Raw genomic sequence first — 25,419 nt, 5'->3', positions numbered from 1 at the left:
TATCTGAGGTTATTGATATTTCTCCTGGCAACCTTGATTCCAGCTTGTGCTTCCTCCAGCGCAGCATTTCTCGTGATGTGCTCTGCTTGTAAGTTAAATAAGCAGGGTGACAATATACAGCCTTGACATACTCCTTTCCTAATTTGTAACTAGTCTGTTTGTTCCATGTCTGGTTCTAACTGTAACTTCTTGACCTGCATACAGATTTCTCAGGAGACAGCTCAGGTGGTCATCTCTTTAAGAATTCTCATCTCTTGAAGAAGTTTCCACAGTTTGTTGTGATTCACACAGTCAAAGGCTTTGGCATAGTCAATAAAGCAGAAGTAGATGTTTTTCTGGAACACTCTTGCTTTTACGATGATCCAACAGATGTTGGCAGTTTGATCTCTGGTTCTCTGCCTTTTCTAAAACCAGCTTGAACATCTGGAAGTTCACAGTTCACATACTGCTGAAGTCTGGCTTGGAGAATTTTGAGCATTACTTTGCTAGTGTGTGAGATGAGTGCAGTTGTGCTGTAGTTTGAGCATTCTTTGGCGTTGCCTTTCTTTGGAATTGGAATGAAAACTGACCTTTTCCAGTCCTGTGGCCACTGCTGAGTTTTCCAAATTTGCTGGCAAATTGAGTGCAGCACTTTCACAGCATCATCTTTCAGGATTTGAAATAGCTCAACTGGAATTCCATCCTCTCCACTAACTTTGTTCGTAGTGATGCTTCCTAAGACCCACTTGACTTCACATTCCAGGATGTCTGGCTCTAGGTGAGTGATCACACCATTGTTATTATCTGGATCATGAACATCTTTTTTGTATAGTCCTTCTGTGTATTCTTGCCACCTCTTCTTAATATCTTCTGCTTCTGTTAGGCCCATACAATTTCTGTCATTTATTGAGCCCATCTTTGCATGAAATATTCCTTTCATGTCTCTAATTTTCTTGAAGAGATCTCTAGTCTTTCCTATTCTGTTGTTTTCCTCTATTTCTTTGCACTGATCACTGAGGAAGGCTTTCTTGTCTCTCCTTGCTCTTCTTTGTAACTCTGCATTTACATGGGTATATCTTTCCTTTTCCTCTTTGCCTTTCGCTTCTCTTCTTTTCACAGCTACTTGTAAGGCCTCCTCAGAGAACCATTCCTCCTTTTTGCATTTTTTTTCTTCGGATGATCTTGATCACTGCCTCCAATACAATGTCAGGAACCTCCATAGTTGTTCAGGCAGTATCAGCTCTAATCCCTTGAATCTATTTGTCACTTCCACTGTATAATTTTAAGGGATTTTATTTAGGTCATACCTGAATGGTCTAATGGTTTTCCCTACTTTCTTCAATTTAAGTCTGAATTTGGCAATAAGGAGTTCATGATCTGATCCACAGTCAGCTCCTGATTGTGTTTTTTAATTCAGCTTCTGTTTAATTTTCTCTAGTGAAAATAAGGCCAATAATGACTATGTTGCAAAGTAATGATGAGGATTAGTGATTATATCTAAACAATAACTAGTCCAAGTGTCTGGCACTTTGTAAGTTTTTCCAAAAATTGACCACTTTTTTGTCATTATCACAGACATCGCTGTTGACATCATCATCATCTTTATGTAATGATCTACATGTTTAAAGTGGCTTGTACCTTTGTGGATCCTCCCAATATTTCTCTTTCTTAGAAACTAATCCTTTGATTAATCAATCTCTTTCTAGAAACTAATCCTTTAATTAATTAGTCTAGATATCTGAGAGCAAAAATACTTTAGATTTTGTAGGCTCTTAACTTTAGACCATTCTGCCTAAACCTGTGTTCCAGCAGTGATTGTTCTGATCTTTCAGAACTATGCTCTCTTGATTGTAGAGGAATTATGGAAGTTTACTATCTTCCTAATCTTGGTATATAGTACTCTCTGTGATTTACCAAAGAGAAATACATTCAGTTTGTGCAGTCTTTATCTGATTTTCAATTCTATTTTACTCATTCAGTTCCGTTCAGTACAGTTGCTCAGTCGTGTCAGACTCTATGCGACCCCATGAATCGCAGCACGCCAGGCCTCCCTGTCCATCACCAACTCGCGGAGTCTACCCAAACCCATGATCATCGAGTTGGTGATGCCATCCAACCATCTCATCCTCTGTCGTCCCCTTCTCCTCCTGCCCTCAGTCTTTCCCAGCATCAGGGTCTTTTCAAATGAGTCAGCTCTTCACATCAGGCAGCCAAAGTATTGGAGTTTCAGCTTCAGCATCAGTTCTTCCAATGAACACCCAGGACTGATCTCCTTTAGGATGGACTGGTTGGATCTCCTTGCAGTCCAAGGGACTCTAAAGAGTCTTTTCCAACACCACAGTTCAAAAGCATCAATTCTTCGGCGCTCAGCTTTCTTTACAGCTTTCACATCCATACATGACTACTGGAAAAACCATAGCTTTGACTAGACGGACCTTTGTTGGCAAAGTAATATCTCTGCTTTCTAATATGCTGTCTAGGTTGGTCATCACTTTCCTTCCAAGGAGTAAGTGTCTTTTAATTTCGTGGCTGCAGTCACCATCTGCAGTGATTTTGGAGCCCCCCAAATTTAAGTCAGCCACTGTTTCCACTGTTTCCCCGTCTATTTGCCATGAAGTGATGGGACCGGATGCCATGATCTTAGTTTTCTGAATGTTGAGCTTTAGGCTAACTTTTTCACTCTCCTCTTTCACTTCCATCAAGAGGCTTATTAGTTCTTCTTCACTTTCTGCCATAAGGGTGGTGTCATCTGCATATCTGAGGTTATTGATATTTCTCCTGACAATCTTGATTCCAGCTTGTGCTTCCTCCAGCCCAGCATTTCTCATGATGTACTCTGCATATAAGTTAAATAAACAGGGTGACAATACACAGCCTTGACATACTCCTTTTCCTATTTGGAACCAGTCTGTTGTTCCATGTCCAGTTCTAACTGTTGCTTCCTGTCCTGCATACAGATTTCTCAGGAGGCAGGTCAGGTGGTCTCGTATTCCCATGTCTTTCAGAAGTTTCTACAGTTTGTTGTGATCCACACAGTCGAAGGCTTTGGCATAGTCAATAAAGCAGAAATAGATGTTTTTCTGGAACTCTCTTGCTTTTTTGATGATCCAGCGGATGTTGCCAATTTGATCTCTGGTTCCTCTGCCTTTTCTAAAACCAGCTTGAACATCTGGAAGTTCATGGGTCACGTATTGCTGAACCCTGGCTTGGAGAATTTTAAGCATTACTTTGCTAGTGTGTGAGATGAGTGCAGTTGTGTGGTAGTTTGAACATTCTTTGGGATTGCCTTTCTTTGGGATTGGAATGAAAACTGACCTTTTCCAGTCCTGTGGCCACTGCTGAGTTTTCCAAATTTGCTGGCATATTGAGTGCAGCACTTTCACAGCATCATCTTTCAGGATTTGAAATAGCTCAACTGGAATTCCATCACCTCCACTAGCCTTGTTCATGGTGATGCTTCCTAAGGCCCACCTGACTTCACATTCCAGGATGTCTTGCTCTAGGTGAGTGATCACACCATCATGATTATCTGGTCGTGATCTTTTTTGTATAGTTCTTCTGTGTATTCTTGCCACCTCTTCTTAATGTCTTCTGCTTCTGTTAGATCCATACCATTTCTGTCCTTTATTGAGCCCATCTTTGCATGAAATATTCCCTTGGTATCTCTAATTTTCTTGAAGAGATCTCTAGTCTTTCCCATTCTATTGTTTTCCTCTATTTCTTTGCATCGATTACTTAGGAAGGCTTTCTTATCTCTCCTTGCTTTTCTTTGTAACTCTGCATTTACATGGGTTTATCTTCCTTTTTCTCTTTGTCTTAACATCTCTTCTTTTCACAGCTATATGTAAGGCCTCTTCAGACAGGTATTTTGCCTTTTTACTCATATTAGTGATTTTTTTTGTATTCTGCCTCTACTTTCCTTATAATAATTTCATTTAATTTCACATTCCTTTATTAATTTTTCCAAAATTCATTAACACCTATTCAGATAAGTTGTGTAATTACAAGTCTCACTAAGTTTATAATTCTATGAAGATTTGTTATTTACTCCATCTTGTGCTCTTTATATTCTCTCGATGTGCTTGTTGTGATGACCTTAATTATATTTAGAATGGTTCATGGAAAAGAGAGGATTATGAATGGAACTGGTCATAGACCTTATTTATATGTTTGTGTGAGCCTTTTCTATTTTATCATCTTGGAGCTAAATTTACTTAAGACATTGCTAGCTATAATTAAAATGTACAGTCCTTTTCATCTAGTAGGTTTATAGTCCACCAAAGGAAATCCGTTTTTGATGCTGATAAAGAACTACATAGAAATTGAGAAGGGTTTTGGTAGGCCAGTTATAAAGAAATATGTAGAAATATCAAAGGGTTTTAGTAGTCTAGTTACTTTTGACTAGTCATAAGCTTTCTAAGCCTTAGATTTCTCCAGTCCAAAATGGACATGTTAACTGCCCTTTCTGTTTCAGCAGATTGTGTAAAGATCAGACAAAATAATGTGAAATGCGTGTGAAAGGATGTAGTCATCCATGAACAGTGCTAAACTTTATATGACTATACAGCACTAGAATCTTTAATACTTTGAGGAACCAGACTAAGTGTTGATATATTTATTAGCTTGTTTTTGCCTCTCTTCTTCCAAGAAGGATTTGAAACAGAGGTCACTACTGAAGTCATTGAACCGAAGATAGTATTATTGGAATGAGGCATGAAGTGAAAGGAAATGTGAAGAGGAAAATGTTTTGTAAATTTGTTGACTTAAGTTTGCTGCATAGGCAAACTAGTTTGTCTAGTTTACCAACAAAAAACAGTTCCTGGTGGAGGAGAGAGAAGAGGAATATTTATAATTTCTGAGAGCTAGTAAAATGTTTAAATATGTGGTTGAACTTTTTGAAGTTCATACCCTAGTACTGTACAAAGGGTATTATGATGATTTTGGATAATGTTTTGAAACATTAAATGTGAGTATGATTCTTGACCTCATATCTTATTTTGTAAACTGATGTTTTACAAAAGAGTTTATTACCCTCTTCTTCGAGTTGCTGCTGAATCATGTTAACTCCTTTTTAAGTTTCTATTTCTTTGCTCTCATACTTACCCAAGAAACTAAGTTCCTACACTACTGCTTCCTAGCGTTTTTTCTTTAGGCAAGTTTCTGAGCTGTCTGAGCTTGAGTTTTGTCATACAATGTGGATAATAATACCTACTTTATAAAGTTGATGTGAGGATTGAGATAATATTCTTAGCATGATAGCTGACACATAGAAAGTGTTTTTTAAGAATTAGATGTTTCCGTTGTTGGTGTCATTATTGCTACAATTTTGACAACGATTCTTATTTTCATTGTTGAATACAAGTATTTTTTACAGTCATTTTTAGTGGTCTACTAAGTCAAAGAAAAATCACTGGGAAATAATCACGGGGGATATGTTTATATAAGTAGTGGCCATGTATTGTATTTTATAGGTTAGTAAGCTTTGCTTCTTAGCATGTTGTGGGTTTCTTTAAACTAGAACATTTAGAAAGGAAAGAATGATTTTTTTTATTTGAAAACATCCCTCTGTTTTACATCTTAGAATAGCAGAAAACCTGTATGTTCTTTTTAGAATCATTTTCTCTAAATGATAGCATGATTCAGAAACTAGGTTCTCTGCAGCAGGCCATTCTGAGGTTGGAGGTATTGTTGGAAAAAAGTGTAATTAGGATTCATCACAATTTCTTTTGTTTTCAGTATTTTGACTATTAAGTGGTCACCCTTTTTGTTGCCCTTTAAGCAATCAGTTGAGGTGCATTAGTAGTTGGGTGAGCTAACTTGAGCATATCTAATTGGGCTGCTAGAGAAAATGACTGACCAGCAGTTTTGAATACTCAAGCATTCACATATTGAATGCCTGCCGAGGACCAGATCTGTTAAGAAATCATCATAATCCTTAAGAATCTTGTGTTTAGTGATGAGACTGGTAAGAAATGGTACGTGGAGTTAAACCTGTGACTGAGGTAAAGACAGGGCTGGAGGGACAGCTTCTTGGGCTTGAGGAGGGCAGGACACGGGAGAGAGGAGCCAGAAGACTATCTGGGCTTTGAGGCCAAATGGGAGGTGACTGGGTAAAAAGGTGCTGAGAGGCCAGGAAGGGGGTAAATTTTCCGTTTGGGGAACTGTTAAATGGTGGAATAAAGGTGAAAATATAGGGCATGAAGAGACAAATGAGATTTTTCTGCTGTGGCCTTGGAGGGTTTGTTTTATGAAAGAACTAGTCAATTCAAAGGAGGAAATGATTGAAATGGTATTCACTAACTGTTGAGTTAGTCAGTTTCAGTATAAAATTCTTGAGCCTAATATAATCCATTTGGGCATGGATTTGTTTTTATTGTCACTGTTTTATATTATAGAAAGTATTTTCAGAATTTTCATGTGGTTCTCAATACTGGCTGTACAATATAATCACACAGGGAATTTTGTAGATTTGTTGTGGATTTGCCAGGTGGCGCTAATGGTAAAGAACCTACCTGCCAATGCAGGTGACCTAAGAGACGTGGTTTGATCCCTGGGTCAGGAAGATCCCCTGGAGGAGGGCATGACAACTCACTCCAGTATTCTTGCCTGGAGAATCCCATAGACAGAGGAGCTTGGTGGGCTACAGTTCATAGGGTTGCAGAGTCAGACACGACAGAAGCAACCTAGTACGTAGCACATAGATTTGTTGTAGAAGATTCCAACAGAAATTTTTAAATGTTGGGGGATGGGAAAATAGATTATACAAGACTAGCAAAGTACTGATAATCATTAAAGCTTGGTGATGGGTACCTGGGGTTCATTAAAGTATGCATTCTGTTGGTTTGAATATTTCCATACTAAAAGGTTTTAAAAGTAAATTTAAAAGAAGCTTTTCTCAAAACTACTGCTAGAAAATATTCATGCCTGGGCCCCTCGCTCAATTATTTAAATAAGAATTAATTGGGATGGGGCTAGGATATCTTTTTTTTAATTGAAATATAGTTGATTCACAATGTTGTGTTAGTTTCAGGTTTAGCAAAGTGCTTCAGTTATATATATATATATTATGTATCTATGTTCTTTTTTTATTCTTTTTGTTATACTTTTATTACAGAATGTTGAATATAGTTCCATGTGCTGAGCATTAAATCCTTTGTATTTACCTGTTTTATATATAGTAGTGTGTGTCTGTTAATCCCACGTTCCTCATTTATCCCTCTCTCTACCTTCCCCTTTGGTAAGCATAAGTTTGTTTTCTGTGTCTGTGAGTCTTGTTTCTGTTTTGTGAGTTCATTTGTACTATTAATTCCACTTTTAAGTGATATCATGTTTGCTTTTCTCTGTCTGACTTCCTTAATATGGTAAGTCTCTAAATCCCTGATGCTGCAAATGCCATTCTTTTATTCTCTTGTTTTTTTAAGTTCAATATGATTCTAGTATATAGCTGTGGTTGAAAAGCCTCTGCTTTATGAGATAAAGTAAGCAGGAATTATTGTTCTTATTTTACAGGAAGAGAAATTGAGACCCAGAAAAGCTAAATGTTTTGTTAAAAGGCCACATAGATGGTAAAGAATACAACTGCATTGCCAGCCTCATACATTCTAGTGCTCATTTTATTATAGCCCTCTGCTTCTACATTACCCATCAAAGAAATGGTTTCCTTACTTAGTAGTTGTCATGCAATCTGTTCAGAACCTGTGCTGTAGAGAGATATCTTAGTCCCTAAACTCTGTTTTAGAACTAGAACTTGTTCTTCTTCTTCAGACTGGCAGTGAATATTGGATGCAAGCAATGAAGGTTGCTGAATTGTTTATTTGTGAGCAGGTGCTCATAATTCAGCCTGACATTTTCTTTGCCTGCAAATACGAGGACAGTGTAAGTACCTCTTGGAAAGAAAAGATGCTGATATTTTTCTAATGCCCTATGTGCTGGGGCAGTAAATCTACATGCAAATTAAAGATTTTGGTGACAAATGATAACTCTCATCTTCACTCTAATCTCTTCTTGACTTTCCTGAGTATTGTTAATTCATAACATAGTTTGAATTGACTTACCAGTATTGATTTCTGTATTCATTAGAATGAAAAGAGAAATCTTGCCTTTGCAGGGGAAATATAGTTATCAGACAACTTTCTTTCTCAGAGAATAAAAGGACCTGGCGGGATATAAACTGTGAGAATGACAGCTAAATTGACGTGAAGGTTAATGCTTGCTTGCAACATTGATGTTGGAGATTCTAGTCACTTGTCAGTATGCTGCTATAATATATGCAGTACATCTTCATTAGGAAGACATAGAGCAATCAGTTTCAGATTTCCAGATGAGCCTGTGGCCAGGCCATAATTAACCTTTTGAACCTGGAATTGTAACAGAATGTACTATTGGCTTAGGTTATCAATTATGGTCAGAGTCAATTGATACTTACTCAAGGAAGGCTTACTGGTGATGGATATTATAATCTACCAGTTTTCCATTGTTTGACTAAAAAATAAAATTTACATGGCAGATTATTCCATTTTTAGACTTTTGGAGAGAGGAATTTTTATAAGCCAGATGCTGTGCCAAATAAGCAATTATATTTGGATTTTCTTGGTTTTGATTTGTTTTTTGGTCTCAATTTTCAGTATTGTTTTCAGTTTCTTAAGTATAAGCTGTGTAACTGCTGAGGGGGACTTTTAAAATTACTTGATATGTCAAATTGTAATAGAAAATACTCAGGTAGCAGATCATCATACTTTAAACATAAGTTTAAAAGATTAAAATTTCAGGTACAGTCATGTTAAGTATTTTGTGTCTTATACTTTTTCAATATTTCACTCACATCAAATAATATTATCAGAAAGACACAGTTTCACTTATTTTGGAAAAACTCAACAGAGTATTTGTTAATCAAATAAAACTGAAAATAATATTTGCCAATCCAAATCAAGGAAACATTACTATTTTAATGTTATTCAAATTGTCTATTACAGATTAAAGATAACCGCTCATATTAAAAAGCTGTTTGCTTTTTAGCTATATTTCTGTTGACTATATGTTATCTTTTTAAAAATATTTTCTTTGCTTTGTCTTTTAAAATTTCTATTTCTGTATTTATTTTTGGCTGTGCTGAGTCATTGTTGCTGTGTGGATTTTTCTCTATTCGTGGAGAGCAGGTGCTATTCTCTAGTTGCGGCATGAGACTTCTCATTGCAATGGCTCCTCTTGTTGAGGATCATGGGCTCTAGGGAATGTGGGCTTTCATAGTCACGGTTCCCAGGCTCTAGAGCATAGGCTCAACAGTTGTGGCACATGGACTTCATTGCTCCACGGAGTGTGCGATCTTCCCCAATCAGGTGTCAAACCTGTCTCCTGCATAGGCAGTCAGATTCTTTATCACTGAGCCAGCAGACAAGCGCTGTATGTTATCAGTATTGTATAATTATTTAAACAATTTTCTATTAAAGTTACATGATGCTAATATGTTTGAGAAGTTGTTTCTATAAAAAAGTTTGAGAACTATTATCCTATACAGTTATCTCCATTTTTCGGGACCTTCTTTTTAGTGTATATTTTGAGTCTTTTAAGTTGATCTTCCAATTTCAGAGAATCCTACAATTCTGGTCAAGAAGAAGAATTCCTTAATTTATGGGAACTTGAATAGAATTTGTATCCTACTGTTGTGTGGAATTGTATGAATCTTAATTGTGTTGAATTCATTCATAGTGGTTCCAGACCTACTGTGTCCTTCTACTTTTCTGTCTATTCATTCTATCAATTTTTGAGAGTTTGATATTGCAACTCCAACTAAAAATCTTAATTTACCTACTTAAAAATTGTAATATATAGTAGAACTACATATAACTTTGTTCTGTATTTTCCAAGTCTCCTGTAAATGTATTATCATACATTAAACATTTTTTTAGATATTTATTTAAAAGAAAGAATAGGGACTTCTCTGGTAGCTTAGTGGTAAAGAATCTGCCTGCCAGTGCAGTGTACATGGGTTCGATCCCTGATCCAGGAAGATCTCGCATGTCGTGGAGCAACTAAGCCCACATGCCACAACTGCTGCGCTTGTCTCCAGAGCCTGGAGCCACAGCCTAGTGCCCGTGCTCCGCAACTGGAGGAGCCATGGCAGTGAGAAGCCCTCACACCGAGCGCAGAGAGGAGCCTCCACTCGACAGCTAGGGAAAGCCCACACAGCAACAGAGACCCAGCACATCCAACAATTAAAGCATGAAAGAAATTTTTTAAAAGGATAATACTTTCTTATAAGTTGTCAAAATTGCTAGCAGTAATATTTCTTTGACCTTTTGTTATTCTTTGACCCTGTTTGCCTTCTCAAAAACAAGATAGGACTCTATGGGAGAAGGCGAGGGTGGGATGATCTGAGAGAACAGCATCGAAACATGTATATTATCAAGTGTGAAACAGATTGCCAGTCCAGGTTGGATGCATGAGACAAGTGCTCGGGGCTGGTGCACTGGGATGACCCAGAGAGATGGGATGGGGAGGGAGGAGAGAGGGGGGATCAGGATGGGGAACACATGTAAATTCATGGCTGATTCATGTCAATGTATGGCAAAAACCACTACAATATTGTAAAGTAATTAGCCTCTAACTAATAAAAATAAATGGGAAAAAAAAAGAAAAAAAATATATAACAAACTTGAAAAAAAAAACAAGATAACAAGATATCATGATTCTGATATATTTGAATCAGATTTACAGAGTTAACTTTTCTGAAATACATAGAATAATTACATTGATAATTAGATTGTGTTTTAATGTTAACCATTTCATTATAATATATGACTGGTATTGCAGATAATATGTCACCATCTCCAAAAGGTTATCCAACCACAAAAGGCAAATATCCTCCTTTTTTATCTTATATAATGAAATTGCTGAATGTTTTAATTAAAAAGTTTATTTTTAGTCTACAAGCAATAAATGCTGGAGAGGGTGTGGAGAAAAGGGAACCCTCTTACACTGTTGGTGGGAATGCAAACTAGTACAACCACTATGGAGAACAGTGTGGAGATTTCTTAAAAAACTGGAAATAGAACAGCCATATGACCCAGCAATCCCACTTCTGGGCATACACACCAAGGAAACCAGATCTGAAAGAGACACGTGCACCCCAGTGTTCATCGCAGCACTGTTTATAATAGCCAGACATGGAAGCAACCTAGATGCCCATCAGCAGACGAATGGATAAGGAAGCTGTGGTACATATACACAATGGAATATTACTGAGCCATTAAAAAGAATTCATTTGAATCAGTTCTAATGAGATGATAAAACTGGAGCCCATTATAGAGAGTGAAGTAAGCCAGAAAGATAAACACCAATAGAGTATACTAACGCATATATATGAAATTTAGAAAGATGGTAACGATAACCCTATATGCAAGACAGAAAAAGAGACACAGATGTACAGAACAGACTTTTGGACTCTGTGGGAGAAGGCGAGGGTGTGATGTTTTGAGAGAACAGCATCGAAACATGTATATTATCTATGGTGAAACAGATCACCAGTTCAGGTTGGATGCATGAGACAAGTGCTCAGGGCTGGTGCACTGGGATGACCCAGAGGGATCTGGTAGAGAGGGATGTGGGAGGGGGGATCGGAATGGGGAACACATGTAAATCCATGGCTGATTCATGTCAATGTATGACAAAAACCACTACAATATTGTAAAGTAATTAGCCTCCAACTAATAAAAAAAAAGTTTATTTTTACATTTAATTTTTATTGGAGTATAGTTGCTTTACAGTGTTGTGTTAGTTTCTGCTGTGCAGCAAAGTGAGTCAGTTACACATGTACATATTTCCTCTCTCTTTGAGATTTCCTTCCCATTCAGTTACCACAGACCACTGAATAGAGTTTCTTGTGCTATATACACTAGGTTCTCATTAGTTACCTATTTTATACATTGTTGTTCAGTCACCAAGTCGTGTCCAACTCTTTGCAACCCCATGAACTGAAGCATGCCAAGCCTCCCTGTCCCTCACCATCTCCCAGAGTTTGCCCACGTTCATGTCCATTGAATTGGTGGTGCCTTCCAACCGTCTCATCCTCTGTCATCCTCTTTTCCTTCTGTCTTCAATCTTTCCCACTATCAGGGCCTTTTCCAATGAGTCCGCTCTTTGCATCAGGTGGCCAAACTATTGGAGCTTCAGCTTCAGCATCAGTGCTTCCAATGAGTATTCGGTGTTGATTTCCTTTAAGATTGACTGGTTTGATCTCCTTACTGCCCAACAGACTCTCAAGAGTATATACATACATATATATGCATACATATATATGTATACACATCAGTCGGTTCAGTTGCTCAGTTGTGTCCGACTCAGCGACCCCATGGACTGTAGCACGCCAGGCTTCCATGTCCATCACCAACTCGCAGAGCTTGCTCAAACTCACGTCCACTGCTTTGGTGATGCCATCCAAACATCTCATCCTCTGTTGACCCCTTCTCCTCCTGCCTTCAATCTTTCCCAGCATCAGGGTCTTTTCCAATGAGTCAATTCTTTGCATCAGGTGGCCAAAGTATTGGAGTTTCAGCTTCAACATCAGTACTTCCAATGAATATTCAGGATTGATTTCCTTTAGGATTAACAGGTTGAATCTCCTTGCAGTCCAAGAGGCTCTCAAGAGTCTTCTCCAACAAGTTCTCCAACAAGTTCAAAAGCATCAATTCTTCAGTACTCAGCTTTCTTTATAGTCCAGCTCTCACATCCATACATGACTACTTGAAAAACCATAGCTTTGACTAGACAGACCTTTGTTGGCAAAGTAATGTCTCTGCTTTTTAATATGCTGTCTAGGTTGGTCATAACTTGTCTTCCAAAGAGCAAGCATCTTTTAATTTCATGGCTTCAGTCACCATCTGCGGTGATTTTGGAGCCCAAAAATATAAAGTCTGTCACTGTTTCCACTGTTTCCCCGTCTATTTGCCATGAAGTGATGGGACCAGATGCCATGATCTTAGTTTTCTGAGTGTTGAGTTTTAAGCCAGCCTTTTCACTCTTCTCTTTCACTTTCATCAAGAGGCTCTTTAATTCTTCTATGCTTTCTGCCATAAGGGTGGTATCATCTGCATATCTGAGGTTATTGATATTTCTCCCGACAGTCTTGATTCCAGCTTGTGCTTCCTCCAGCCCAGAGTTTCTCATGATGTACTCTGCATATAAGTTAAATAAGCAGGGTGACAATATACAGCCTTGATGTACTCCTATACTACTATGTATATATACACATAATAGTGTATATATGTATGTGTCAATCCCAGTTCATCCTGCCCCCTCTTCCCTCCTTGGTATCCATAGTTTGTTCTCTATATCTGTGTCTCTATTTCTGCTTTGCAGATATGTTCATCTGTACCACTTTTCTAGATTCCATATATAAGCCATATTATGAAAAATTTGTTTTTCTTTTTCTGACTTCCTTGACTCTGTATGACAGTCTCTAGGTCCATACACATCTCTACAAATGGCACTATTTCCTTCCTCTTTATGACTGAGTAATATTCCATTATGCATACGTGGCGTATCTTCTTTATCCATTCCTCTGTTGATCAACACTTCAGTTGCTTCCATGTCCTAGCTGTTGTTTACAGTGGTGAATATGGGGTACATGTGTCTTTTTCATTTATGGTTTTTCAGGGTATGTACCCAGTAGTGGGATTGCTGAGTCATGTGGTAATTTTATTCTTAGTGTTTAAGGATTCTCTGTGGTGTTCTACATAGTGACTGTATCAGTTTACATTCCCACCCACAGTGCAGGAGAGGTCTCTTTTGTCTACATCCTCGCCAGCATTTTTATTGTTTGTAAAATTTTTGATGATGGCCATTCTGGTCAGTGTGAGGTGTTAATTCATTTTAGTTTCGATTTGCATTTCTCTAATAATTAGTGATGTTGAGCATATTTTCATGTGTTTGTTGGGCATGTGTATGTCTTCTTTGGACAAATGTCTATTTAGAGCTTTCACCCATTTTTCACTGGGTTGTTTCCTTTTAAATATTGAGCTGCATGAGCTGTTTATGTATTTTGGAGATAATCCCTTGTCAGCTGCTTCATTTGCATATTTTCTCCATTCTAAGGATTGTCATTTTGTTTATGGTTTCCTTTGCTGTACAAAAACTTTTAAGTTTAATTAGGTACCATTTGTTTGTTTTTATTTTCATTACTCTAGGAGGTCAAAAAAGATCTTACTGCAATTTATGTCAGAGAATGTTCTGCCTATGTTTTCCTCTAAAGAGTTTTATAATATATGGCCTTACATTTAGGTCTTTAATCCATTTTGAGTTTATTTTGTTTATGTTGTTAGGAAGTGTCCTAATTTCATTCTTCTACAAGTAGCTGTCCAGTTTTCTCAATTTTTATTGACAAGACTGTCTTTTCTCCATTGTATATTCTTTCCTCCTTTGTCATAGATTCAGTTACCATAGATGAGTGGGTTTATCTTTGGGCTTTCTGTCCTGTTCTATCAATCTATATTTATGTTTTTGTGCCAGTACCATACTGTCTTGATTCCTCTAGCTTTGTAGTATAGTCTGAAGTCAGGGAACCTGATTCCGCTAGCTCCATTTTTCTTTTTCCTGATTGCTTTGGCTATTCAGGGTCTTTTGTGTTTCCATACAAACTAAGAATTTTTGTTCTAATTCTGTGGGAAATGGATTGGTAATTTGATAGGGATTGTATTGAATCTGTAGATTGCTTTGGGTAATATAGTAATTTTCACAGTATTGATTCTTCCAGTCCAAGAACTTGCTATGTATCTCCATCTATTTGTGGTGCCATTGATTTCTTTCATTTGTATCCTATAGTTTTCGGAGTTCAGATCTTTTGCCTCCTTAAGTAGGTTTATTCCTAGGTACTTTATTTTTTTGTTGCACTGGTAAATGGGATTGTTTTCTTAATTTCTCTTTCTGCTCCTCTGTTGTTAGTGTATAGGAATGCGAGAGATTTATGTGCATTAATTTTTTTTCCCTGTGCATTAATTTTGTATCCTGTAACTTTACCAGATTCACTGATGAGCACCAGTAGTTTTCTGGTGGCCTCTTGCAGTTTTTTTGTATCATGTCGTCAGCAAGCAGTGACAATTTTACTTTTCCAATATGTATTCTTTTTATTTCTTTCTCTTCTATGATTGCCATGGCTAGGACTTCCAAAACTATGTTGAATAATAGTGACAAGAGAGGACATCCTTTTCTTGTTCCTGATCTTAGGGGAAGTGTTTCAGTTCTTCACCACTGAGAATGATATTTGCTGTGAGTTTGTCATAGATGATCTTTATTAAGTTGAGGTAGGTTCATTCCCTTTAGGCCTACTTTCTGGAAAGTTTTTTTCATACATAAGTGTTTAATTTTGTCAGAAACTTTTTCTGCCTCTATTGAGATGGTCATACGGTTTTTAATCTTTAGTTTGTTAGTATGGTGTATCACCTTGATTGATTTGTGTACATTGAAGAATCCTTGCATTCCTGGAGTAAATCCTGCTTGATCATGATGTGTGATTCTTTTGATATATTGTTGGATTATATTTGCTATTATTTTCTTGAGAATTTTTGCTTCTGTTAGCTTGTGACATCTTTTTTTTTATGACATCTTTGCCTAGTTTTGATATCAAGGTGGTGGTGGCCTCACAGAATAGCTTAGGCGTTTTCCTCTCTTTGCAGTTTTTTGGAAGAGTTTGAGAAGGGTAGATGTTAGCTCTTCTCAAAATGCTTCATAAAATTTGTCTCTGAAGCAATTTGGTCCTGGACTTTTGCTTTGTGGAAGATTTTTAATCACAGTTTCAATTTCATGACTTGTGATTGGTTTGTTCATATATTCTATTTCATCATGGTTCAGTCTTGAAAGGCTGTACCTTTCTTAGAATTTGTCAATTTCTTCCAGGTTGTCCATTTTATTGGCATAATATTGGCTTGCAGTAGTCTCTTATGATCCTTTTTTGTTTGTGTGGTGTCAGTTGTAACTCAGAGAAGGCAACGGCAACCCACTCCAGTACTCTTGCCTGGAAAATCCCATGAACAGAGGAGCCTGGTAGGCTGTAGTCCATGGAGTCGTGAAGAGTCGTACATGACTGAACGACTTCACTTTCACTTTTCACTTTCACGCATTGGAGTAGGAAATGGCAACCCACTCCTGTGTTCTTCCCGGGAGAATCCCAGAGACGGGGGAGCCTGGTGGGCTGCTGTCTATGGGATCACACAGGGTCAGATACGACTGAAGCGACTTAGCAGCAGCAGCAGCAGTTATAACTTCTCCTTTTTCATTTCTAATTTTGTTAACGAGTCCTCTCCCTTTTTTTATTTATGAGTCTGGATAAAAGTTTATCAATTTTGTTTATCTTCTCAAAGAATCAACTTTTAATTTCATTGATCTTTTTTATTGTTTTCTTTGTTTCTATTCATTTATTCCTGCTCTTATGATATTTATGATTTCTTTTTTTCTACTAACTTTGGGTTTTGTTTATTCTTTCTCTACTTGCTGTAGGTCTAAAGTTAGATTTGGGATTATTTTGGGGTTTTTATTTGAGGATTTTTCTCGTTTCATGAAGTAAGATTGTATTGCTATAAATTTCCCTCTTAGAAATGTTTTTGCTGCATCCCATAGGTTTGGTTCACCATGTTTTCATTGCCATTCGTTTCTAGGTATTTTTGATTTCTTCTTTGATTTTTTTCAATGATCCATTGGTTATTTAGTAGCATATTGTTTAGCCTCCATGTGTTTGTGTTTTTTACAGTTTTTCCTGGTAATTGATTTCAAATCTCATAGCATTGTGGGAGAAAAGATGCTTGATATGATTTCAGTTTTCTTAAATTTACTAAGGCTTGATTTGTGACCTGGAATGTGAGCTATTCTAGAGACTATTCTGTGTAAACTTGAGAAGAACATATATTCTGCTGCTTTCAGGGGAAATGTCCTGTAAATATCAATTAAGTCTGTCTGGTCTGATGTTTCATTTAAAGTTTGTGTTTCCTTATTATTTTCTGTCTTGATAATCTAGCCATTGGTGTAAGTAGGGTGTTAAATCCCCCACTATTACTGTGTTACTTTTGATTTTCCCTTTTATGGCTGTTAGCATTTGCCTTGTGTGTTGAGGTACTCCTATGTTGGGTGCATAGATATTTACAATTGTTAAATCTTCTTGGATTGGTCCCTTGATGTAGTGTCCTTCCTGTCTCTTTTAGCCATCTTTATTTTAAAGTCTATTTTGTATTTCTTTGTATTCTCAGAATTGGATTAGAAATTTCAAGCCTCATTCAAATTTTTTAAAAAATCACTAAGATAATAAATTTTCTAGATTTTTATCAGTAATACTAGATGCCAAAATACATGAAACTATATCAAAGTTTTGGGTGAATATAAATTAGAAATACCATGTTATTAAAAAAAAAACCAGGAAATTAACAAGTGATATAGTATTATTAACTAAAGTACAGATTTTGTTCAAATTTCACAAAATTTTATGCTAGCGTCCATTATTTGTTTTCATACCTTATTCAAGACTCCACATGGTATTTACTTGCATTGATCAACTTCAGCTACATGCAACAAATTCTCGTAAATTCTCTTTTCATATTTATTCTATTACAAATCTTTTCTAGTTTTCCTTGTTATGGCTTCTTAGATACATTCATCATTTAAAAATGGACATTTAATTTCCAAATACATGGAATTTTGTTTTAAAATGTCTTTAATATCAATTTCTCATTTTGCTATACTAATTTCTCATTTAAATTCTTTCTTCTCTGCAATCACCCTCTGTTTTTTCAGTCTAACTTTACTGAGGCTTTTGATGGCCAAATCAAAGATCTCTCTTGGTAAATGTCACATTACACTTGAAAATATGTAGATAACTTTACTGAGGCTTTTGATGGCCAAATCAAAGATCTCTCTTGGTAAATGTCACATTACATTTGAAAATATGTAGATTATTTTCAAAAATCTTTTGATATTGATTTCTAACATAACTCTACAGTGATGGAAGAGACTCTGTATTATTTTTAATACTTGTAGACAATAAAATTTTTGCACCTTGTTTTATGTCTCTGGATATATTCCAGTGTCTCCTAGGTTACAGTCTGTGGGAACTTGAATAGAATTTGTATCCTACCGTTGTATGAAAATTGTGTAAATCTTAATTATACTGAATTGGTTCACAATGTTTTTCAGGTCTGCTAGATCATTCTGCTTCTCTGTATATTCATTCTATTAATTTTTGAGAGTTTGATATTGAGACTCCATCTAAAAATCTTAATTTATCTACTGTAAAAATAATTGTATTATAACTATATCATGAAACTATATGTAACCTTGTTCTCTATATTCTAAGTCTCCTGTAAATGTATTATCATACTTGCATAATTTAAAAAATAAAATAGAAAAGAAACATAAAAAGCATATAGCTACTCTTAAAAGTCTGAAAAAAGTATAGCTATTCCAGCTTTCTTTTGATTTCTGTTTGCATGGAATATCTTTCTATCCCCTCACTTTCAATCTGTATATATCCTTAGGTCTGAAGATGGTCTCTTATAGACAGCATATATATACAGGCCTTGTTTTTGTATCCATTCAGTCAGTCTGTATCTTTTGGTTGGAACATTTAATCCGTTTACATTTAAGATAATTATAAATATATGTTCCTATTGCCATTATCTTAATTTTGGAAGGTTTGTTTTTGTATGTATTGTTTTGTTTTTTCCTTCCCTTTGTCTTTTGTTCTCTTTTCTTGTGTTTTATGCCTAGAGAAGTTCCTTTAGCAATTGCTGAAAGCTGGTTTGATTGTGCTAAATTCTCTTAGCTTTTGCTTACCTGTAAAACTTTTGATTTCTCTACCAAATCTGAATGAGACCCTTGCTGAGTAGATGTTCTATAGATTGTAGATTTTTCCCTTTCATCACTTTCCTGCTACTTCCTTCTGGCCTGCAGAGTTTATGCTGAAAAATCAGCATAAACTTTATGATAACTTTATGTGGTTTCCCTTGTATGTTATTTGTTGCTTTTCCCTAGTTGTTTTTAATATTTTTTCTTTGTATTTAACTTTTGTTAGTTTTTTTTAAATTAATTAATTAATTTTTTTTCAGTGGGTTTTGTCATACATTAATATGAATCAGCCATAGAATTACACGTATTCCCCATCCCAATCCCCCCTCCCACCTCCCTCTCCACCCGATTCCTCTGGGTCTTCCCAGCCCACCAGGCCCGAGCACTTGATTCATGCATACCACCTGGGCTGGTGATCTGTTTCACCATAGATAATATACATGCTGTTCTTTCGAAACATCCCACCCTCACCTTCTCCCACAGAGTTCAAAAGTCTGTTCTGTACTTCTGTGTTTCTTTTTTTGTTTTGCATATAGGGTTATCGTTACCATCTTTCTAAATTCCATATATATGTGTTAGTATGCTGTAATGTTCTTTATCTTTCTGGCTTACTTCACTCTGTATAATGGGCTCCATTTTCATCTATCTTCATTAGAACTGATTCAAATGAATTCTTTTTAACAGCTGAGTAATATTCCATGGTGTATATGTACCACAGCTTCCTTATCCATTCATCTGCTGATGAGCATCTAGGTTGCTTCCATGTCCTGGCTATTATAAACAGTGCTGCGATGAACATTGGGGTGCACGTGTCTCTTTCAGATCTGGATTCCTCAGTGTGTATGCCCAGAAGTGGTATTGCTGGGTCATATGGCAGTTCTATTTCCAGTTTTTTAAGAAATCTCCACACTGTTTTCCATAGTGGCTGTACTAGTTTGCATTCCCACCAACAGTGTAAGAGGGTTCCCTTTTCTCCACACCCTCTCCAGCATTTATTCCTTGTAGACTTTTGGATAGCAGCCATCCTGACTGGCGTGTAATGGTACCTCATTGTGGTTTTGATTTGCATTTCTCTGATAATGAGTGATGTTGAGCATCGTTTCATGTGTTTGTTAGCCATCTGTATGTCCTCTTTAGAGAAATGTCTGTTTAGTTCTTTGGCCCGTTTTTTGATTGGGTCATTTATTTTTCTGGAATTGAGCTTTAGGAGTTGCTTGTATATTTTTGATATTAATCCTTTGTCTGTTTCTTCATTTGCTATTATTTTCTCCCAATCTGAGGGCTGTCTTTTCACCTTACTTATAGTTTCCTTTGTTGTGCAAAAGCTTTTAATTTTCATTAGGTCCCATTTGTTTATTTTTGCTTTTATTTCCAATATTCTGGGAGGTGGGTCATAGAGGATCTTGCTCTGATTTATGTCGGAGAGTGTTTTGCCTATGTTATCCTCTAGGAGTTTTATAGTTTCTGGTCTTACATTTAGATCTTTAATCCATTTTGAGTTTATTTTTGTGTATGGTATTAGAAAGTGTTCTAGTTTCATTGTTTTACAAGTGGTTGACCAGTTTTCCCAGCACCACTTGTTAAAGAGATTGTCTTTTTTCCATTGTATATCCTTGCCTCCTTTGTCAAAGATAAGGTGTCCATTGGTTCGTGGATTTATCTCTGGGCTTTCTATTCTGTTCCATTGATCTATATTTCTGTCTTTGTGCCAGTACCATACTGTCTTGATGACTGTGGCTTTGTAGTAGAGTCTGAAGTCAGACAGGTTGATTCCTCCAGTTCCGTTCTTCTTTCTCAAGATTACTTTGGCTATTCGAGGTTTTTTGTATTTCCATACAAATTGTGAAATTATTTGTTCTAGTTCTGTGAAAAATACTGTTGGTAGCTTGATAGGGATTGCATTGAATCTATAGAATGCTTTGGGTAGAATAGCCATTTTGACAATATTGATTCTTCCAATCCATGAACACGGTATATTTCTCCATCTGTTTGTGTCCTCTTTGATTTCTTTCATCAGTGTTTTATAGTTTTCTATGTATAGGTCTTTTCGTTTCTTTAGGTAGATATACTCCTAAGTATTTTATTCTTTTTGTTGCAATGGTAAATGGTATTGTTTCCTTAATTTCTCTTTCTGTTTTTTCATTGTTAGTATATAGGAATGCAAGGGATTTCTGTGTGTTAATTTTATATGCTGCAACTTTACTATATTCATTGATTAGCTCTAGTAATTTTCTGGAAGAGTCTTTAGGGTTTTCTATGTAGAGGATCATGTCATCTGCAAACAGCGAGAGTTTCACTTCTTCTTTTCCTATCTGGATTCCTCTTACTTCTTTTTCTGCTCTGATTGCTGTGGCCAAAACTTCCAAAACTATGTTGAATAGCGGTGGTGAGAGTGGGCACCCTTGTCTTGTTCCTGATTTCAGGGAAATGCTTTCAATTTTTCACCATTGAGGGTGATGCTTGCTGTGGGTTTGTCATATATAGCTTTTATTATGTTGAGGTACGTTCCTTCTATTCCTGCTTTCTGGAGAGTTTTAATCATAAATGAGTGTTGAATTTTGTCAAAGGCTTTCTCTGCATCTATTGAGATAATCATATGGTTTTATCTTCCAATTTGTTAATGTGGTGTATTACGTTGATTGATTTGCGGATATTAAAGAATCCTTGCATTCCTGGGATAAAGCCCACTTGGTCATGGTGTATGATTTTTTTAATATGTTGTTGGATTCTGTTTGCTAGAATTTTGTTAAGGATTTTTGCATCTATGTTCATCAGTGATATTGGCCTGTAGTTTTCTTTTTTTGTGGCATCTTTGTCTGGTTTTGGAATTAGGGTGATGGTGGCCTCATAGAATGAGTTTGGAAGTTTACCTTCATCTGCAATTTTCTGGAAGAGTTTGAGTAAGATAGATGTCAGCTCTTCTCTAAATTTTTGGTAGAATTCAGCTGTGAAGCCAACTGGTCCTGGGCTTTTGTTTGCTGGAAGATTTTTGATTACAGTTTCGATTTCCTTGCTTGTGATGGTTCTATTAAGATCTTCTATTTCTTCCTGGTTCAGTTTTGGAAAGTTATACTTTTCTAAGAGTTTGTCCATTTCATCCAAGTTGTCCATTTTATTGGCATAGAGCTGCTGGTAGTAGTCTCTTATGATCCTTTGTATTTCAGTGTTGTCTGTTGTGATCTCTCCATTTTCATTTCTAATTTTGTTAATTTGGTTCTTCTCTCTTTGTTTCTTAATGAGTCTTGCTAATGGTTTGTCAATTTTGTTTATTTTTTCAAAAAACCAGCTTTTAGCTTTGTTGATTTTTGCCATGGTCTCTTTAGTTTCTTTTGCATTTATTTCTGCCCTAATTTTTGAGATTTCTTTCCTTCTGCTAACCCTGGGGTTCTTCATTTCTTCCTTCTCTAATTGCTTTAGGTATAGAGTTAGGTTATTTATTTGGCTTTTTTCTTGTTTCTTGATGTAAGCCTGTAATGCTGTGAACCTTCCCCTTAGCACTGCTTTTACAGTGTCCCATAGGTTTTGGGTTGTTGTGTTTTCATTTTCATTCATTTCTATACATATTTTGATTTCTTTTTTGATTTCTTCTATGATTTGTTGGTTATTCAGAAGTGTGTTATTTAGCCTCCGTATGTTTGAATTTTTAACAATTTTTATCCTGTGATTGAGATCTAATCTTACTGCACTGTGGTCAGAAAAGATGACTGGAATGATTTCAGTTTTTTTGAATTTTCCAAGACCAGATTTATGGCCCAGGATGTGATCTATTCTGGAGAAGGTTCCGTGTGCACTTGAGAAAAAGGTGAAGTTGATTGTTTTGGGGTGAAATGTCCTATAGATATCAATTAGGTCTAGCTGGTCCATTGTGTCATTTAAGGTTTGTGTTTCCTTGTTAATTTTCTGTTTAGTTGATCTATCCATAGTTGCGAGTGGGGTATTAAAGTCTCCCACTATTATTGTGTTACTGTTAATTTCCTCTTTCATACTCGTTAGCGTTTGCTGTACATATTGCGGTGCTCCTTTGTTGGGTGCATATATATTTATAATTGTTTTATCCTCTTCTTGGATTGATCCTTTGATCATTATGTAGTGTCCTTCTTTGTCTCTTTTCACAGCCTTTATTTGAAAGTCTATTTTATCTGATATGAGTATTGCGACTCCTGCTTTCTTTTGGTCTCCGTTTGCGTGAAATATTTTTTTCCAGCCCTTCACTTTTAGTCTGTATGTGTCTCTGGTTTTGAGGTGGGTCTCTTGTAGACAGCATATATAGGGATCTTGTTTTTGTATCCATTCAGCCAATCTTTGTCTTTTGGTTGGGGCATTCAACCCATTTATATTTAAGGTAATTATTGATAGGTATGGTCCCGTTGCCATTTACTTTGTTGTTTTGGGTTCACGTTTATTCAACCTTTCTGCATTTCCTGTCTAGAGAAGATCCTTTAGCATTTGTTGAAGAGCTGGTTTGGTGGTGCTGAATTCTCTCAGCTTTTGCTTGTCTGTAAAGCTTTTGAATTCTCCTTCATATATGAATGAGATCCTTGCTGGGTACAGTAATCTAGGTTGTAGGTTATATTCTTTCATTACTTTCAGTGTGTCCTGCCATTCCCTTCTGGCCTGGAGGGTTTCTATTGATAGGTCAGCTGTTATCCTCATAGGAATCCCTTTGTGTGTTATTTGTTGTTTCTCCCTTGCTGCTTTTAGTATTTGTTCTTTGTGTTTGATCTTTGTTAATTTGATTAATATGTGTCTTGGTATGTTTCGCCTTGGGTTTATCCTGTTTGGGATTCTCTGGGTTTCTTGGACTTGGGTGGCTATTTCCTTCCCCATTTTAGGGAAGTTTTCAGCTATTATCTCCTCGAGTATTTTCTCATGGCCTTTCTTTTTGTCTTCTTCTTCTGGGACTCCTATGATTCGAATGTTGGGGCGTTTCACATTGTCCCAGAGGTCCCTGAGGTTGTCCTCATTTCTTTTGATCCTTTTTTCTTTTTTCCTCTCTGCTTCATTTGTTTCCACCATTTTATCTTCTACCTCGCTTATCCTATCTTCTGTCTCCGTTATTCTACTCTTATCTCTTCCTCATGGTTTCGGGTGCTCTACATGATCAGAGAAACTTCTCTAGTAACAAACTATAGAAATGATCCCTGAAAGTATAGTCTTAACTTTTGTTAGTTTGACTAATATGTATCTTTGTGTATTTCTCCTTGGGTTTATCTTCTACGGGACTCTCTGCACTTCCTGGACCTTGGTGACTATTTCCTTTCCCATGTTAGGGAAGTTCTCAACTATGATCTCTTCAAATATTTTTCAGTCCCTTTCCGTTTTCCTTTTTTCTTTTTTCTAGAACCCCTGTAATTTAAATGTTGGCATATTTAATGTTGTTCCAGATGTCTCTGAAACTATTCTCATTTCTTTTCATTCTTTTTGCTTTATTCTGTTCTGCAGTAGAGATTTCCACCATTCTGTCTTCTAGGTCATTTATCCATTCTTCTGCCTCAGTTATTCTACTATAGATTCCTTATAGTATATTTTCTCATTTTAGTTGTTACTCTCTTCTGTTTGCGTATTCTTTAGTTCTTTTAGGTCTTTGCTAACTTTTTCTTGTATCTTCTCAATGCATGCCTTTATTGAATACTGTTTCCGAGATCTTAGGTCATCTTTTCTATCATTACTCTGAATTCTTTTTCAGATAGATTGCTTATCTCCTCTTCATTCAGTTGTTCTTACGGTTTTTATCTTGCTCCTATGTCTGAAACATATTTCTTTGTCATCTCATTTTGTCAGACTTTTTGAGTTTGTGGCCTTCTTTCCACCAGCTGCAAGATCTTTGTTGCTCTTGCTGACAGTGTCTACCCACTGGTGGGTGAGGTTAACCCAGAGGTCTGTACTGTCACCCCCTTGATAGGCAGTTTGATTGGTGCTGTTTTGCTCAGAGCCTGCCCTAGTCATTGAGTGGGGCCTCACCTTTGCTCTCCGGTTATTGCTGCCTGGTCAGGGGCAAGATATGCCCCCTAGGTGTTGCAGTAGGGGCCCCCAGATCTGTTACTTAGCTGTGACTGTGGTCTGTAGTGTGAGGTGAGTGAGATTGGGCCACTCCCGCTTGGAGATCAGCCACTGAGTCTTCCTCCATTGGAGCTGTTTGCCTGTGGTTATGTTCCCTTGTGTCCCCTGCTGCCCGTTGTGTAGGCTCATAACGTACACTGCTGCTGGGACTGTTCTCAGTTCCACTTTAACTGTAAATATGCCAGCGGTTGGCCTTGGTGACTCTCAGGTGTTGTTATCATCCAGTCACCAGCTCCAGTGCACTGAGCTTAGGTCCCAGTAATGCAGTAATTGTCCACTTGCACCCTCCGTGGTAACTATGTAGGCAGCTTGAACTCTGGTCTGGCCCTATCCCTGCTTGCACATCCCCACAGAGCCCACAGCTACTAAATCCAGACTTGTGATAGGGTGTTTGTCTGGTTTGTCTCTGCAGTGACCAGAGCCTGCCCTGGACGGTCACCAGGGCCTCTCCTTTGATCTGTGGTAGTCACTGCCCTGTCAGGGGCAGGGGCTGCTCCCTAGTTGTTGGATTTGTTGTTCAGTTGCTAAGTTATGTCCAACTCTTTGCAACCCCATAGACTA

The 25,419-nt window shown here is 37.0% G+C and overlaps 1 protein-coding gene and 1 pseudogene across 6 annotated transcripts in view; one reads left to right on the top strand and one right to left on the bottom strand.

Moving 5' to 3' along the window:
* Window positions 1-25,419, top strand: part of RANBP17 (RAN binding protein 17) — a 349,536-nt gene that overhangs the window by 169,771 nt on the left and 154,346 nt on the right. The window lies entirely within an intron of this gene.
* Window positions 23,810-23,955, bottom strand: LOC136146796 (small nucleolar RNA U3; annotated as a pseudogene).

The sequence above is a fragment of the Muntiacus reevesi genome, chromosome 14, assembly GCF_963930625.1.
Source record: "Muntiacus reevesi chromosome 14, mMunRee1.1, whole genome shotgun sequence".
In the NCBI taxonomy this organism is placed as follows: Eukaryota; Metazoa; Chordata; class Mammalia; order Artiodactyla; family Cervidae; genus Muntiacus; species Muntiacus reevesi.
This window is presented reverse-complemented; position numbering and strand designations above follow the sequence as displayed.